Below are 18,950 nucleotides of genomic sequence, written 5' to 3'. Positions count from 1 at the left end.
GATTGCTGTAGTGAAACTAAAGTGAACACTAGGTGAACCCAAAAATTTTCCTTCCCATTCTCTTCCATTACTGCATAACACAGTCCAAGCTTCCTATAGTGATGAGGGTCATGTGTGCACCTGCATGAATCAGCTTGTTGCTTGCATAGTCTTATGACTGCTCCTCAAGCATTAAACTGATGTAATTCTAACTTCTGTGTTTGTACACATCAATTTCACATTTTAGGACTTACTAGGATATTCCAAACAACAGAGTGGTATTTTTGGAGAATCAAATAGAATTCTTGGTGTGAAAGAACGAGTTCTTATACAGGAACAAGGAGCTTAAAAAAAAAAAAAAAGTACAATGAATTTTCTTCTAGTCTATTAGCATATGTGATCACGTCTCTTATTCACACTTTGAACTATAGGCAAGTCTCTTTACTCTCTGCTTCAGAAGAACCATCTGTAAAATGGGTATATCATCACTTAACCATACAACAGTATTCAGAGTTGTAATTAAAGACAGTAAAACCCTTTGAGCTTCCTATGACTGGAGCTTCAGAATTGTGAGGTATTATTACCAATAAATACAGAGATTTTGATTTTCGTGTTTTACAGGAAAGTTGTCATCCTGTAATTTATATATTATAATGCTGTACTTAAGTGAAAGCTATAGAGCCTATAGGTTAGGCTGTTCTAATTAGATTGTATAGACTGTGAGAAAATGACAGCTATGCTAATTCGTCTTATCCTAATTCGTCCTGATCTGAAAAGTTTTTTTTTGTTTTTTTTTTTTTTAGCATGTAGATTACAACAAAGTCATTTTCTGTACTAGGAATTATCGTGTGGAGTGACCTTTACCAATTGTGCTGATGTAATGGAAGGGACATTTTTCCACTTGACCTTTACACAATGTGTCGGCTTGTCCTGTAGCACAAAATGAGTTGCAACTGACACATTTGATGGAAAGCTAACTTGACAGGAGCTTATTGTTTGCAAGAAGATACGTGTTGAAATGTGAAGCCTGTAGTAAACAGCATGATAAAGTTTTTCTGCATGTCATCTATGTATCGCTAAGGAATGTCTATCATAGAAATGACCATGGTCTAAATTGCAGTTTGAACATTGATTAACTCAGTTTCGAGCAAAGCAGACATCACATAATGATATCTGAGAGTCAAATCTATCTGTTTTAATGGTTTCTCCTTTCTTTGTTGTTCTGTAACCAACTAGTGACTTTTTTCCTACATTTTAACTTTACTTCTTGTCTTAGCACCTCTGTTCATAAAAGGAAGAGAAATGCAAGTCAGGTGAACAGTTTCCAGTATATGATGAGGAATATATGTCATCCAAGAGGATAGTGTCTCTTGACTAATGTCTATAGTTATTTATTCATATATTAAAGAAATATTGTTCAGATATAATTGTGGAATGAGAGAAACACTGGGGATGGGGAGGAATGAACAACTTGAAGGAAGTGTTAATACAATATTTAGGGTAAGGGTAGATGTTGTGAAGAGAGCTGTAGGGAGGATGAAACTGTCCCTGCTCCACTGCTCCAGCTGTGAAGTGTAGAGGGCAGAGTTTACTCAGAGCTATCAAAATAAAGCGGGAAGAGGATTGTATCTTTTGAGGAGAAATTTAAAAGGAAAGAATGCCAATCAGTTATTTCAGGTTTCTTGTTATAATTCCGGTATTTATTTCTGCCTTGGTTTGAAGGTTCTGGTGTTTTCTGTAAGTAGAAGTAATTCCACTTATAAAATAAGTGCACGAGACAAATTTTTTAGTGGAACACAGGATATATCTGAGAGTTTTCAAGTAATGAATTACATGATTTTTAAAAACCACTAAGCAGCAGGAATCATAAAAGAGCAGCAAATACCATCTGTCTGATCTACATATTTTACCACAGTTCTCCTCAAGCTGTCCACTTGATGGAAAGTAAAGAAAAAAAAGGAGCCAAATGGGTGTGGGAGAGGAAAGTAGCTAGTCTTCTGCATTTGCAGGAGGTATTCGGAAAAAAATTTATGGTCGTTGCTGTCTGTCTTTGTTCATTCAGTCCTAACTCATTATTTCCAAGACGTGCTGCTCAAACAGTTTCAATAGCAGAGGGTGCTGCTGGACAGAATCAAGGTGGGATGCTGGGCAGCGATATTTATTTTGTTATACTAGAACACCTTTTTAGCATGTGTTTGAAACTATTGAGGTGTTACAGGTGTACTGTCATAGTGTGAAATTCACAGCAAAATTCTCTACTGTAGCAATATAATTTAACTGTAACTCATGTAAAAGGTATGCATTAGTTATTGTAAAACTGCTAGTAAAAACATGTTTCTTAACAGTGTTTTCATTTGCAGTTGACACGTGCTATGGAAAAGAGTAGGCATTAATGCATTTATTTTACATACTTGCAGGGGGTTGGTGGAAAGCTCAGCTGCAGGGCTGGAAGTAGAGCCCAGGTTTCCAAGTAGCAATTCAGGGAAGTACAACAGGATTACACTTGGAAGACATCCCGTTTTCTGTACGGGGGTTCATACTGAAATGGCAAATCCCATGTCCTTTCTGGGACACCTGCTTTTCAGAAGCCATTCAGGAGCGCCTGGCAAAGGATGAACCTCTGTCACTGGGGCCATATTTCCAGCTAGTGCTTCCTTTCTTATCTCTGCGGCTCAAGTTCCATCAAACTCTGCTCTTCTTTCCCGTTCCCTCCTGACTGATTCTCACCTGGCACTTAGTCAACAGATATAACGGTCTGGCAGCTTTAATTTCCAGCCAGAGGAAGCTCTGATGAGCAGGTGGAGGGTTTACTGCAGGCAGGAGACATTACAGGCTGGAAGAAGGCAGTGATCCTGTATTTAAAATGTTGATATGTATCTGTGCTAAGCACAAAGACCAGGAACTGTTGTACTCTCCTCAGGTTAGACATGCAATATGCTTTCCTGTGGATCTGCGTGCTGCTGCAGTAGGAGAAAGCAGGGGGAAGTTCAACTTCTTTGCAGCTGCTGCCATTGAGTGGTGGCTGCTGTTCCTATGGGAACTCAATCCAGTAGGACACTAACCATGCGTAGTGGTCGATGGGGCGTTGTCTCATGCTTAACTGCTTTGCTGAATTGGGACCCAAGTGGAGTTTAAGGACTGTGGAACTTGGGTAAAAGCTTTTGATCCTCTCTGTGCTGACCTGTGCCAACATCCTTCTGTGTAGCCTTGCCAAGTGGTTGGTATTTTTGCGGGGTAATTTTTATGCGTGAAGCGCTTGGACAACTTCAGTGCTGGCACTGGGGCAGCAGGGCCAGCTGTGGAGCCAGAATGAAAAGAATATCATAAGCATGAAAAAGATTAAGTGTGTGTATTTAAAAGGGAGGAAGGTAGGGGGGAAGTGAATTAAAAAAAAAAAAAAAAGACTGCAGGATCCCTTTTGTCCTAATAGGAAAGAGAGACTGGACTTTGTCTTTTGAAATGAGAAGATTAAGGCTCCAGGACGTAATACAGTCTTTCATAGGGAAGATAGTTCTGTAAAAGAACAAAAGGGCACTAACTTCTAAGAAAAGGTCAAGTTATGAAAGGGATAATACAAATTCTTAAGCAAAAAGTGGTTAATATTGTGCAATTCTAGCAATGCTTTTATCTGAAGATCTCACACAGGTGTTAATTAAGCCTAATGAGGACCCTATAGAGTAGTTGTTACAATCCACATTTTACAGACAGAGGACCTAGAAGCAGAAGGAAATTGGGTTATTTGTTCGAGATCATGTAACAGTGCTGTAGAATTCATGCTCGTAAGTGAATACAAAGTGTGTGACTTCAGGCCATCTAGCACAGCCGTAGGCAAAACTCTTTTTTCCGTGAAACAATGCTGTATATCCTGACACTGTTTGTTTTAGCCTGAAAATGTAGATACTTTTAGGTGCATTAAAAAAAAAATTGTGAACTAAAGAGTTTCGCTTTCTTGATTATTTCTGTAAATACTCCTTTTTTTTCCCCCCCCGCCTTGTGTTTTGAGAGACTTATGAGAACCACCAATACCTATGATGGTGAGGCTCGCGTGTGCTCGTTTTTTTCTTTTGTTCATTTCAGCCTTTCCAATGCAGAGCAGACTGCTAGGTTGTTTTGTGAGGTCCCTATAGGGAAATCAGAAAGTTCTTTGTTAAGATATTTGAGCTGTTGGTGATTCCACTGTGAATTCTATAAAAATTCTGATGGATGGATGAGTGAAAAATTGAGAATTTTCAGGCACTCTTAGAACGTTTTGTTTGTAGAGTTTTGGACTTTGAGAGAGTCATCTAAGCTTTTCCTCTGTTCCTGACCGTACTCCACATACTCTGTGTGGTTGCCTGCTTCCTATTTAGTTCTGTATGGGTTTTTTTGGCAGTGGAATTTGTGCAGTTCCAAGCCTAAACCTGTCAAAATTGCCGTCTTCATTGTGGCTGGAAGCCTCTATAATAGGTTGCATGTGATGGGTGTGCTATCTCTCCCACTGCCATAATGCACGTTGGTATAGATCTGTATCAGAGAGGCAGTGCCTCTGAATTGCCAACTCTGCTTGCTGCACCCTGTTGTCCTGTCGTATAGACTGGATCATTTATAAATGAATGGATATTGTGGTGGTCCTCTCAATTTTCCAGGGCTATTTTCCTCATGTGGTAGAATACACAGCTAGCATTTCAAGGAAAACGTGTTAGATCTGCTTATCTTTCAAAATAGAGGCTTACAGGCCACAAAAAGGGGAAATAGCTCAGGAAGCCAAAGTAATTTTTAGAATAAAAACCTGCTGAGTTGAATTTTTTCAGTTTTAAGATGGGTCTAAATGAATGGCAGTTCGTGGAAGTATATCACTTCCATTATGTTAGAGGGATGCCTGGGCCCTTTATGTTTGCTGCTAAGCAGCTGGCATATGCTAATTGTGAAAGCATAATCGCTCAGCAACAAAATGAATAAGATTATTTTTTGGAAGACTTGGAAAATATTTAAAGGTAAAGGCTGCTTGGGGCAGTTTGTCTCCCTTGGGTTTCTCTTCCAGTCAAGAGAAGGTGCTTCTCGCTTTTACGCAATAGAAAAATTCAGGAGCACAAGTAGACACTGAGAAGGTTGTAACGTGTGCACAGGGAATGGAAAAAGTCTTTGTTTGAAAGCAGCGTTAGGGCAGAAGGCAGCGACTTGCAATGCAATGCAGCACACAACTGTGAAGCTGCTGACATGGCGTACAACTTGATGTAGCGGAGGAGGTGTCTCATCTGCAGTTATTGTAGGGAGACACGTCTTTGGGTTCTCAAGCTGAACTGTCACATTTCTGTAGAGAGGTTTACTTTTCACAGTATTTTGAAACCCAGAAACTTACGAAATTTTTACCAAATTTGATATCCCTTGTGGATATGTCAAGAAATATTTAATATTTTGAAATTTGACATTACTTGAACAAAGTATACTTGCGATACGGCTTCCTGAAAAAAAAAAAAGGCTGTCAAGTAGGAGCTTGTAACCTATCATTTTTTCCCCCTTCCAGAGTTGCGAGCTCAAACTACAGTTGTCACTGTGCCCAAAATGATTTCAATTAGGTTGTGTTTACCCCATGTAATGCATTGGCACCAAAAGCTGTTCTGAGGAAGGAACGTTGAAGATGGTATTTAGGAAACGATCAAAAGCTCAGTATCTGCAACCCTAATAAATTGTGCATGCGTAGATCAAATAGCTAAAAAGCTTTATTTGCTCTGTTTTACTCACGCTGTCTGTGCCCTGCCAAATTCTAACCTTTGATCACATCCTGGAGTGTGGTGAGGGGCAAAAGAGTATTATTGATCGAGGTGTGTCTAAATCTAGCAGTGTAATCTCTGTCAAAATCTGTCAGTGTCACTGTAAATCCATCAGAAATTCAAGAGGAACCCAAACTGCGTTCAAGAAAGAAAGGAGACTAAACTGCTAGCTGAAATGGAAAGTGTGTGAAGGGAATAGGACTGAAGGGCAGAGAAACAGAGGAGGGAGAAACTGTGGTAAGGGTGCCTCTCAGTTGCTGCAGAGCGGGAAGGGAATTGGGTTCAAGTTCACAAGGAAGGGACATAAGACACCATTTGTTAACAGTCAGCAGTTATTCTGTGTTTAAATGGTGTGGTGTCTTTTGTCATTGAATTCTGAAATTATTGGATCTGCAAATTATTGGAGCTGCAGAAATTATTGGATCTGATCAAATTTAGAAAGCTGTGAATTGATCCTGATTTATGAGGAAGCAAAATAGTCTGAGAACAAATCTCAAATGTTGTAAACTGTTCTCTGTTATTGTTTTCTTTCTTAAAATATGATCTCTTCTGGATGAAGTGCGACAGAATAACTTCTAGAAGCCAGAACAGTGACGGATGATAGAAATTGGAAAAGTATCTAGACTGAACTAAGCTGGCATCTTTAATAGAATCTAAATTCTTTTTGGTTTAGCGTCTACTTACCCAAAGCACTGAGAAAGGGCATCAAATTAATTCAAAGGTGAAGTTTTAATATCTGCACGGCATCAGAGATAAGGAAAGAACGGAAAGGCAAGAGCAGAAATTAGCAGATGTGTGTATTGGAGATATTAAGTGTGAGAGTGGGGACCTGGAATATGATAAAACATTGAGCGCTGTTGTGGGAACTTGTGAAGGGAAACACAGGGAGCAAAAAAAGATTTTGTTTAACTAAAAGCAGTATTCTGGCATCCCAGTCCTTATCCATAATGAATGGATGCACTGTTTTCAGCTCAGTTACCACAAAGACTTCCTTTATCTACTTTCTCCCCTTTTTGTTTCTAGAGCAAAACTTCAAGTTTCCTTGTAGAGTTTCCCACTGAAGTTTTCAGGGCAATCAGTTTGGGGTTGTTTGTGTATTTATATTCTCTTTATAGTTCTCTGTATGTAATATTCATTCTGTAAAAAAGAGAGAATGTTTGATGCGTTTTTATCAGTATGCCATGCTGCAGAAGGAAGATAATGTTGTGTAATTGCATTTTGGTTTTGGTTATGCTGATCTCTAGCTGGTGACTTAGCTGAAACTGCAAGCTTATTTCTTTACATAGGGTAGTCAATGGGGACGTTGCACAAATTAATATACTCTGTATTATAAAATCTGTGCTACTTTCTTTCAAACTTAAAGCAATTCTACACCTACTCACTGGTGTTTCTTAGCCTTCAATTTATGCTGCTTTGTTGTCCATTTTTACAGTATGGCTTTTTAAAATACTAAGATAAACCTTTATGTAATGCTCTTTATATTATCTGTGGTAGTTTTGGACTTCTATTGCAAAAACAAATTTATTTCAGACAGTGTGTTTTAGGATGATATTCTCTGTATATTCAAGGTAGGAAATAACAAAAGGAGCCTGTTCTTTGTCTGACAGCTGGAACACAGAACTTTAAATCTGCAAAATGTGCTTGAATAGAGACTAGTAAAAAAAAAAAAAAACAAAAAACAAACAAACAAAAAAAACCCCCACCAACATAACCTGGCTGTGTCTTTAGTTATAAAATCTTTGATGTAAAAGCCCAGGCATCGTCCATCAGATGTTTTTATTCCTTGTAGAGTGCTTAAAACTTGCTTTATAAAAATGACTGATGTCACAATAACACAGTGAATAATGCAGTTGACTGTAGAGTGTTGCATTTTTTCCTCTGTTAATTGACTGGTCCATCTTCTAATTGACCAGTTGCACTTATTTGGAGACAGTGAAGAAAGGCAGATGTCGGCTTACAGATTTTTGGAGCAAAGAAGGGGATGTAGTGGATTGGGATTGATTCCTTCTGAGCTGAAATTAGTATATAGCTGACAGTTGTTCATGTATGTGAACTGTACTGACTGGAAACCTTTCCCAAAGTTCTTCCTCAGCCATCTCCAATAGAAGAAAGAGCTGTGTTGCAAGCCCATAAGCTTTGTGTCGATTTATTCTAGCTTCGCTGTCTTGAATGATCTTTTTAAGAGCAGAATTTAATTCGGAATAGAGATTATCATTGTGCTATGTATCCATACTTTTTTAAATGCAGATTCAGCCTGGAATTAGCAGGACATGTTTTTCTTTATTTCTGTACAATTTCAAATGTAGTGACAGTACTGTCAGCACTGCTTACAAAATAGTATTGATATCAAATAAAGTGCACCAGCAATCAGCTTTTTTTTTCTTCTAATGTATCTTTTGATGTTATTGTAAATTATTTTGCTGTTAAATCATATTGGAAATACAGATGCTTCAGTGGTTTCATTGAAAATTTGATGCCTACAACAGAATATAAAAAGCAAACAGTCAACCAGGCATTGTTTATTTTGTACTGTAAATTGATTAAAACAGAAGTGATGTCTCCAAAAAATGCCTGATACATTAAAATCTTTACAGTGTTTGAAACAATTTACAAATTCAGTAAATCTGAAGATAATGTCTGTATGGGGTAGACACTGTATAGAATTGTACCATTACTTTAATGCAGTTGTAAAGATGAGTAATGGGTTGTCGCATACTGCAAATTATTCATTATTTCAGCAACTCTTATGCACCTCCTAGGTAGTTTTTAAATTTTAAATAAAGGTAGTAATTACTACAGCATTTAGAAAATTATGAAAGTAACTAGTTTATGTTGCAATATAAAACACTTACAAGTACAAAAAGCTCTATTAAAAATGTCGCTCTTAAAATATTATTAAAATGTAATGTTTTTCTGAAGTAGCAGATAAAGAGCAATGGAGATTAAGTTGCTGGTATGCTAAAAATACTATGTGTTATTTTGACCCATACTGCGGGTCTGCTGTTTTGTCTTCCCCATTTCTTTTTCAGTTGTAATTTGTTTAGATTGTAAGTTTACTGGGGTAGGAATTGCTTTTTTTGCTGCGTGTGTGTCTACTGTGATTGGGTTCTGGCCTAGGACTGAGACTCCTCTGACAGGTGATAGTAGCAAATAATAATTACTTTGCTCATAGGATAGTCATGTTACAGGAAATTGCAATGTAGGTTTATCCAGATAGTCCTGATGTGCCTTAAAACTCAGCCTAGAAAGAACAGCTGGGAGGGTAATGCAGCCTATATCAGCTGTCAGGTAATAATGAGAAAGAAACATGGGAAAGCAACATTTTTCTAACACTGACCAAATCACTTCTGAGATGAATCAGCCCTCTGAGTATCCTGATGCCTCCCACTGGGTGCTCGTCACTTGCTTTGCCGTGGGCCTGCTGGCAGGGCCCCTCCGGCTTCCTCCTTACTGATCTTCCTGCTGAAGCTTGAAGTAACTATACTACATCCTCATGAAACTCACTGAGACCTATAGCTTGTGCCCGTAAATCACTACTCAGTTTAATTAATATTAATAAGACAGAGAGAACATGTTACAGATCACCGTGGCAATGTGCTAGTGATGGGGCTGCTGTGCGTGTTCTCCTAGATAGGGATGCTGCTCACAGCTTAGGCCGCAAGTCTGCGCTAGGCTTGCACTGGTGCCCTTCAGGCAAGAAGTTTCACATACAGCATAGACTTTACAAAGTTGAAATGTAAACCCTAGGTAGGAAGATTAGTGTTGTGGTTTGAAGAGGCCTCTCTGAAACTTCTGAGAATTTCACTTTGTGTTCAAAGCCTAAATGAATACTCTCAAACTTGATGTGAATTAAAGGGGAAAAGTCAATATCTGCCAGTGTGTCGGGTTTCCTTCTGTATGATTTATAACAGCTATAACATGTCTGTATTTGTCTTTTCAGGCGCCTAACTCTTCTACGGCACCAACAGTCTATACATTAAATTCTGAAATGTTACATATGTGTTAAGGATACAGCAATTTTCTGGGTTGCAGTTGGTGTGGACATGGTGGGGAAAAATACAGAGCTTGTGGGAAGACAAAGAATCTGCTTGCGAATTCCTTGTGAGAAACCATTTAGACAGTGCTCTCCACTGCTTTTGTAGTCGGGGCTATTTAGAGAACCAGATTTCCTTCCTCCCATCCTTGTCCCTCCATTTTATGTGTAACAGTCTCTTTCTGATAGGAAAGAGATGGTAAGCAGCAAATGTTGTATGCAGCCAGGGAAGCTTGCCACATCAAATGTGACCTGAAATCATTGCTGTGGTGCTTGGGTACTCTAGTGCATTGGGTTTGTCTGGCAATTCAGGAGATTTAGACTGAAATAAGGGCTCGGGCACAAATTTCATGCGTGGCTTTGTCATTAATATACCCTGTATTTCAGCTCCCCATCTCAAAAGAAGAGGTAGCATTTCCTACCTCCCAGGGATTCGGTGATAGAAAAGCACTGTGGGAAAAGGGTGTTGGCCTGTGTTTAGTGATGATGATGAGAAGAGTGCTTAAAGCTGGGTAAAAACATTTAAAAAGAGAATAGCTGAAGAGATTAGCGTGAGCGCAAAGAGTACCTGTGACTTTGGGGCCCTCTCTTCTCTCTTGGGTGGTGGAAGGAATATATTTATGGAAAATTTATGGAAAATTCCTGTTGCAATGGAGGAAGGCAAAGCCTCTTGTGATCCTTCTACTTTTTTCCCTGGTATCAACTTTGTAGGACAGACATTTAGGAAAACTGACATGGGTTAATGTGAACAGGTTAGTATATCCTTAATCGTTGTTTTAGTGTTTTGATTTGATTTCTTTTCAAGCATTAATTTCAAAATTTGTTTGTTTGTTTTTTTTAAAGCGCCTGCCATCTGTGGTGTTTGTAGCTGCTTTATGCTCTGTACGTTAGTGAGGCCCTTAAAGTTCAGAGGATAAGCAGTACAGTCCATGTTCTTCTTCAGCGTTCAATAAAGGAGCAGTAATGCCCTTATTCATGGGAAAGGGAGACTTGCATTCCTGATAAATAATATCTAGAGTTTCTTTGGAAATGATCCACTTAGGTGTTCTAACACCATAGAGAGTCCTCAAACGTTTCTTTTTTTGTCTATCTGCAGTGGACAGAGTGAGCGTTGACCAGGAGTTAAAAAGAAAAGGCAGAAATTGCTCTCCAGAGTCATCAAATGATGCAGTTGTTGCAACTCTTAAACTTCTTTATGCTAGCGTTCTTCTTATGGAACTTTTAAAGCTGCCAAAGGCCTAAAGCTTTCTTCTTGATTCTTCTAAGAGTCGTTCTGTCATCACATTCGATTTACTGTTCTCTTATACTGTTCAGATTACTGTTCTTTTAACTTTAAATAGCATCAGAATCAGGGGCAAACATCCGTCTAGCATCTTAATAGGGTAAAGTGGGAATTAGAAGAGTGTATTGCCTGGAGTAAGAGTACCAAACAACGATGAGAAATATGAGCAAAACAAAAAATTACAGAATGTGGTTAGCACTTTATATGGATTTTGACCCTTCAGCTTCAAGGTGAATTCTTAAGCAGTTGCTTCAGACTCCAAAGGATGTTCGAAGGCCAGGATTTCAGTTTACTCAGCTATTCTTCAAGGTAGTCTTCTTAGTTCAGGAGCACATGACTGGAGTTCTGAATTTCACAAACTTGCTGCTTTGATTGGAATGGGAAAATTAAGTGATGTTAGGTAAACAGGACATTTTCATATGCATTATGCTGTAGCAGCCATTGTCTGCCTTTCTTCATCTGAGCACAAAACAGGAAGAACGTGGTATGAAGGGGATGTGGCCTTGTCTGGAAAATGATAGCCTCTATTTTCTGTACTTTCTAGGAGCAATTTTTTTCCCTGACTGCCAGATGTATTCCAGGGACCTTGGCCCAAATAACTCTTTGGTTCAGAATGGATGTGTGCTTTTGAAGGGAATCTACCAATTGTCATATTTACTGTGTTTTGCTTTGCATTGTAGAGCAGTCTTGGAGCACAAGAACTGGTTTCCTTTCAGATAAAACAAAATGTGAAGATGTGCTCCAAGGGTCCAACTTAGCTGGCATTACACTAAGCCTAGTTTGAAGTAAGACCCTCTGAAATGTGGACAGTGTGTCCTCAGTACCAACGGTTTCACTCTGCAGATATGCTCCTGTTAGTCCACATAGTTAGCAGGGTAGGCATAGCTCTGAGGTACAGCCGTTGCTCTTGTAGCTCCAACGGGCTCCTCCAGCCCGTGTGTCCCCAGCCCCAGGCCTTCTTGGAGCCAGCCCTGCCTGGATGGGCAGCTTGACTCCATACTGGGTTTATTTTGCTAGTTTTCATGTTTTCATGTGCAGGGGTGAGTGGAAAGTAGCAAGGGTTTTGCTGAGTACTGGTGACCAGAGAGCACATGGTGAGGGCTAGCGGTCCAACAATCCAAATATAACCTAAAGCTCCCTTGTATGTATATCCAGAAAGTTAGGACTTGCAAGGAATTTAATATCTTCTGCCATGCATCTGTTTAGCACTGTTAATTGGTTAATTACTTTATCCTTAAATTAAAAACACGTGCATACTCCAGTTGTTTGTAGTGCCTTGAGTTCTGTTCACAGAACATGTCGTTACACGTCATATTTGGACGTTGATTGGTCTGCATGTTCCTCTGTAAACAGTTTTGGCAGGAGACCAACGCTAGTCCTTGGGCTGTAGGCTTCTTGCTTGCTAGTCTGTTATCCAGCTGTATTTCAGTCACGTATTCAAGCTTCCCGTTAGCCTCCACGCTTCCCAGCCCTTGTAGCATTGCTTGAGCTGATAAAAGTCTGTCTTGGGCAAGGAGTGGTGCAGGTTGGACACAAAGATGTCTAAATTATTATTGGACAGGGAGAGTGAAGAAGGAATGGTTTGTTATAGTCACAGTATAAAATTAGGGAACAAATGGCAAGATTATCGGACTTTAGGTATAAAATTAATAGAGGGATTATGTGCTTACATAACTCATAATTCCATTTTGAAATTCTCTTTCATAGGATATTTTAGAAACCAAAAGCATAGATAGCCTCAGAAAAGAGAAGAGAGAAATTTCTTGTGGATAGACGTCTACCCACTGGTGATTTTTTTTTTTTTTTTAAAAAGCAATGGTCTAGGAGGAGTAGTGTGTTGCTCAGGAAGTCTTTCATCTGATAAGTATTAGAGGCTGGGAACGAGTCCCAAGGTAAGGGAACACTTTGTACCCTCCTTCTCAGTCTTCTCTCTACAGGCGTGCTACTGTGTGCAGTTGGAAACAGGATGCTAGAGGGATCTTTGGATCAGATTCTGGGAATTCTTTAGTTCTTACAAAATAGGTAACAAAGAAATACTTTTGAGACTGAGTATGGAGAAGCACTTCAGTCATCATGGAAGCTTTAAGGTTTTAGGAAAATGAATACTGGGAAGGTTAGCTGGCTCTGGAAATATGTAGCAAATAAGCAAATGTTTTCAGGACTGCAGTTTTGGTTTTACACATCTAAACTCTGCATAAATTCTGTTTTAGATCCTTCAGATTTTATGCAGGGTGAAGGAAAGAGGGAAGGGGTTATTTGCAAGATTACGGGGCAGAATCAAATGATGTTTTCTAGCTGAACTAGCTGAAGAGACACTTTCTTGATATAACTCTCCAGCAGTTGGTGGAACAGCATGATTAACCATCTTCCCACTTATCAGCAAAGAGCATAAATATATGTGTTATGTAGCAAATAAGGTTCTACCCTATCTGTGATGGCCATCTTAAATGTTTCTAAATGATAATAAACATGTCTCAAAAAACAAAATTGGTCTTCATGGGAGCTAAAAAAAAAAAATCTTGAAATATGTAAAAAGCAGAGAGGTAGCCAGATGTTCTCATATGGTCAATTAAAAATTATGGAAATTACTTCCTTTGCTCAAAGCTATTACAAAACATGATCCTGAGAGACAAAGATTTTCTTCAGCCACTATCTGTTTAATTGAGAACCGCAGTTAGTCAGCATCTTCCAGGTCTCTACCCTTGGTTAGCTTTAAAAATGAAAGGAACGTTTGAAGTGCACAAGACAGCAACTGATTGGGATGAAGGGTAATTTAAAGATTGTCTTTTGCTATTTGGACAGAAGTAGTGTGCTTCAACTGAGGTATCCGTAGGAATGCTGCAGTGATAAAAGTCAGCAACAGAATACAGTGAAATAAAAGACTGGTAAAGAGAATTATGCCTTATTTCAGAACACTTTTCCATAATACAGTACATATTGCATACACTGAAGTTCCTTCATTTAAGAACAGTAAACACATGCCATATATGTCTATCATGTTACGTCATCAAATGGGGAAGTTGCTTTTTTCATGTAAACTGTATTTTAAATGACTATTACTTTAAGGTGAAGTATGGGATAGAAGAACAAAGTCCATTTGTTTGTGATGTATATTTTTAAGTGTGTGTGGTTTCCTTCAGTATCTCAATTCATCCGTGAGCTCTGGGTTTCTATGAAGGTCTTTTCTGTGTTGGAATAATACACTTAAAAGACTAAAATGAAGTCTGTTGGCTTATGAATAGCAAAGGCCTCCTGTGACTGCTTCTTGGCTAAGAAATTCTAGAAAGTATGGTGGAAAGGGATCTCAAGAGGACATGGTCTTGTTGGGATCTCAACAAGAACATGTTCAGTTGATCTTGCTGACCTCAACCTTAAAAACTATGCCTAAGCTATTCCTGACAGATGTTTGTCTGACCTGAAACTCCCCACTGATGGAGATTCCCTGGCTCTTCCAAGCAGTTAGTGTTTTGCCATCTGTAATGTTTTTCGTGATCTCCTTTGCTGTATCTCATGTCTGTTACTGAGGACTCAAGTTCTCCTTAGATGTGAAAAGTGTTTTGTTACCTCTCTCTTTGCAGCTTCTTAATACGTACTAGTACTGAAAGTTCTTCCCCTTAGTGCCCGTTTCCACTAGATTAAGGAACCCTGCTTATTGCATCCTTTTTCACATATCATATTTGCTAGACTTAGGATTGTTTCCATTACTTCTGCTTGGTCCAAATCTCTCTTGAACTGCAGCATTGAAAACTGGACTGAGATGAGCCTTATTTGCATGGTTCCCTGCTCAGCAGCTGGCATTTCGAGGTGCCTTCATCTCTCCATGTGCTAAAGTCATCAGCGAGGTCAAACAGAGGGGTCTCCTTTCTGAGAGAAGAGCCTAAAAACTGAGTGTTGCGATGTTCAGTTTGGTGGTGCTGGAGTCTCTTTGAACATAACCCCTAATGACGATGCTGAAAGGATAAACAATCATTTAGTTTTGAGGGATTACAAGTGGATATGGCCAGCAATGCAGTTTATAAAATACCATTGGAACAAATTATTTAGAAATGTCTGTTAGTAGAAACTAATTGAATTCCATGTAGACTGGAATATATAAAGCAGCATGCAGCCAAGAATTAATGAGAGAGAGAGAGAAAATGAATTGGCATGTGGATTCACTCATCTATTTTCCTTCCAAAAATAGCCTCAGTTCCTAGGCCTAGGATGCTTAAGAATAGAACGATGAAACAGCTGGACGCAAACACAGGGTTAGCATAATTATGTTGAAGAAAGAGTTAAAGTATCATAACATGGATTTTATTGATCCACTGCTTCTTCAGTGCAAGTTTTCCAACTGCTTGCCTTGGGTACAGAGGAGAAAACCAGTGTGCCTTCTCCAGGAGCAGCTGGGTTTTATCATGTGGAATACCTATGTAACCTGTATTGTTAACTCCTCATTTTTCGGTCACAGTAGTACCTCTGACTCCTTTCATGTGAATCTCTCAGAATGGTCCCATATTTTCATGCATTATTTAAGATATCAGCTCAAACATTATCTAGTTTCTCCCTTCTCCCTAAGCCGTTGTTTGTGGCTTACTTTGCAGTTTGAAGAACAGGGAGCCCAGCAGTGAGAGGTTTGAGTAAAGGGAGGTATTCCTGCGTGTTTTGGCATTCTGAGGTCATTGATCAAAATCTAATCCTTCCTTTTCTCTTTGTAATAGTGTTTTTTTGATGACTGTCTTTGAAATTTCACATAAAATGCAAATGCTAATCTTTCTTTTCTTTTCTTTTTCTTTTCTTTCCAAAATACTGGCTCGGGAGTCTCATCTGGACCTGTGGAGTTATGACAAATAGGGGTTTCAGAGATGACCTAAGGAGGAAAGCCCTACCTATTCTTTATCATCCAAGATCACCTGGCGTTTCTTTCCAGAATTTCCTCCTAGATGAATGTGTGCATTTACACACATTTGAAGGGGTTCTGGCTATATATTGCTTCTGACCTGAAGCCAACAAGTCTGTATGATGCTGTTCTATGTAGACTTTCTGATTTGGCTTGGCTCTTGGGGATTTCCTTACTGCCTTCTTTTGTCTGTAAAAGATAAAGATAAAAGCTCATATATCCTTGTCCAAAACTCCTTTCCTCTGCTGATGATAACCGTTGTCCACTGTTTGCTGTCACTCGTCTGCCACATCTGCTATGACAGAGAGCCCTAGGTAAAGAAAATTAACTCAAGACTTTCCTACAAGAGTCAGGAGATGCCGTTGCCCTAATTTCTGGTTCATGCCATGTGGCTGGGGTCAGGGAGGGCATATGGAGCATTTCTGTGTCAGAATGCATGTACAGCACCTTGCCTTCCTTTGGGCCTTGTTTGGATCTCAGTTCTGTTTTTCTTTTGCCTACATGCATCTCCACTGATGTCAAGGGGACAAGGTACTACACTTTTCTAGCCTCTAGCAGCCGCAGAAGTCCTACTTACTAAACCATAGCTGAGGTGTGCAGGAGCTGGTGGGTGGCAATTCTCTCATGTTTTTGGTGTCAAGGCTCCTGTTTAGGATCAAGAAAACACATCCTTGAACAATCTAATAGTCTAATGGTAGAACGGTCCATGAGAATCTGTTTCTTCCGAGAGTCTGTCACTGTGTATCCTCCTGATGGGGGGGTATGAGGGGTTTTGTGTTAAATACTTATGTCCAAAAGACTATGCGTGCATATGCCTTGTGCTCCCTAATAAGGCGATAAACGCCAGGAATGGTTGTATCCCTCCTTCCGTCCCCACTTGCTGCCAAATTCTTCGTAGAGTCTGAGCGTTATTTTTTCCACAGTCTTCACATCTGCTGTGTTATGGCAGTTTGTTGTGCAGTTTCCATGTGATGGTAGGGATGGCGGGAATGTATTTCTGAACTAGTTCTTTTTTGTATTCTATAGTGAAGAAATTTCATGTTCACCTTTCTCCTCGCATGAAGCCAAATCAAATGGTTTGAAAAATAAGCAGCAGGGGTGAATGGACTCTGTAGGGTAAAGATGGTAGCCTGGGATGGAGCAAATTATCTAGGGCTAGATTCTCAGTGTGAGAATCTGGAACCAGCTACAGTTAGTTATTCATGACCCCTATGAGAAAGCAGTGTTACATGCCTGACAGTGATGATACTTCAAGACTTTTTGTGCCAGCACGGATATCAATTTAGGTACAGATTTGACACGTGCACAATTATTTTTTCTCTCCCTATGTAAAAACGGTGTATTAGACTGTGCAAACACCTTCTGGTACTCTCAGCCAATGGGTATAAAGGGGAGGAATGCCACAATCATCTATTTGTTCTCTTGGAGGTTTAGATAGATGGTACCCCAAAAATGCTAATGAACATTGCAGTTCCTGCTGCACCTACTGCTTCCTTAAGAATACAGTCCCTCCATGTGCACATCAATGTGGTGGGCAGGTGCTACAGTCCAAAACAAGGGCTCAAGAAACTCTAAGAGAATCAAAAGGACACAGCAGTTCTGCTTTCCTCCATCTGGCATGTAGTCTGACAGTTAAGTATGATGCTTAACACTGAACAAAGCTCAGGGTAGCAACTTTAGGGCTAACTGAAGTATTGAACAGGACAGATCGGAGCTGCCAGCAAAACTGGCAGTGGTCGTGGCTGCAGTGGTCCACGTCCAGACTGTACAACAAAAACATAGCTCAGGCTATCAGCAGAGAGATCTTGCGTGCTCGGGATCGTAACATTACTGCAGTGGATGGAGTGGACTTGATCAGTCCCAGTTCTACCAAAGAAAATGTATTTCTGCTTTGTGGAAATTGTGCACACATGCAGGTGTACACTAAGGTTATTGGAACAAAGCCTGTTCCTTGCAGTAAATTGCGTGGTGCTGATTTCCGCGAGAACCTTCTGGCCACGTTTTATGATTTAAAAAGAAAAAAAGAAATAACAACATAATTTTAATTACACTGGAATGACTGTTCCTGGTAATGGTCTGCTGACCTGGGGAAAAGATTTATCCCTTAGTGTTCAGGCAGTCTCATTAATACAAGTTAGCTGTCTTTATTCCACCTCATCCCCACAGAAGCAGAAGGGAGATCAATACTAATGATAGATTATTGTAAAAATGAGTAATTTCACTAAATGAGCAAAGGTAAACAACCCCTCTTTTGAGGATAAAGAAAGAAAATAGGCAGTAAAGAGCGTGCAGGAATGGATCTTATTCCGATAGTAATGTACTGTATTGAAAACGTTAAAAGAGAAGGAGTGCTAATCACAAAAATTGTAGACAGCAATGTCACAAGAAAAGTACTGAATCATAAAGGTTTTCCATTTGCGGACTAGCTCAGAACTCTCAGACTTGACTAATACGTAATCAAAGGTGTTCTGGCTTGGATCAACAAGGTTTGTTTTCTATCATGTGTAATGATTCTGCTGATATACTTGCACCATAGCAGTAGAGAATAAACATACCAGAAATAATCTTCTGTACTTGGAACTATATTTATTTGTTTTATACATAGGGAAAGAAGTCAAAGTAAGGACTAATTTATGTAGAGAAGCGTTTACTCTAAGAAACTTGTAGAGCTATGGTAGAATCAAAGCACTCTTTCAGGACTCCTGTTACTTTTACTTGAGGTTGAAAGTAAATCCTTTTGCTGGATGACAAACTAGGCATAATTCAGGAGAGCCTAGAATGAGACAATTGTTAAAATTCCTGTAAATGCACGTGCATTTTCTGCTGAAACGTACTGCTAAGATATAGCTGGTTCTGCAGTTCTTGATCTAATAACAATGCTGTTTTGTAAAAGGTCAATTTTAGACATGTAACTGCCGTCTATGATTCGTTTAAAACTGGAGCAGTGAGGAGTAGGAATTTTCTTGGAATTCAGTACAGAGCCGTTACTCTAGGGAAAGAGTTGGGATGATAACTGTGAGCAAAATC

At 39.4% G+C, this 18,950-nt stretch overlaps 1 protein-coding gene across 7 annotated transcripts in view; it reads left to right on the top strand.

The window, feature by feature from the left end:
* DISC1 (DISC1 scaffold protein) overlaps positions 1-18,950 on the top strand; it is a 204,739-nt gene that overhangs the window by 45,188 nt on the left and 140,601 nt on the right. The window lies entirely within an intron of this gene.

This window comes from Struthio camelus, chromosome 3 (genome assembly GCF_040807025.1).
Source record: "Struthio camelus isolate bStrCam1 chromosome 3, bStrCam1.hap1, whole genome shotgun sequence".
Classification (NCBI taxonomy): domain Eukaryota; kingdom Metazoa; phylum Chordata; class Aves; order Struthioniformes; family Struthionidae; genus Struthio; species Struthio camelus.
Note: the sequence above shows the minus strand (reverse complement) of the source record. Positions and strands in the feature narration are given on the sequence as shown.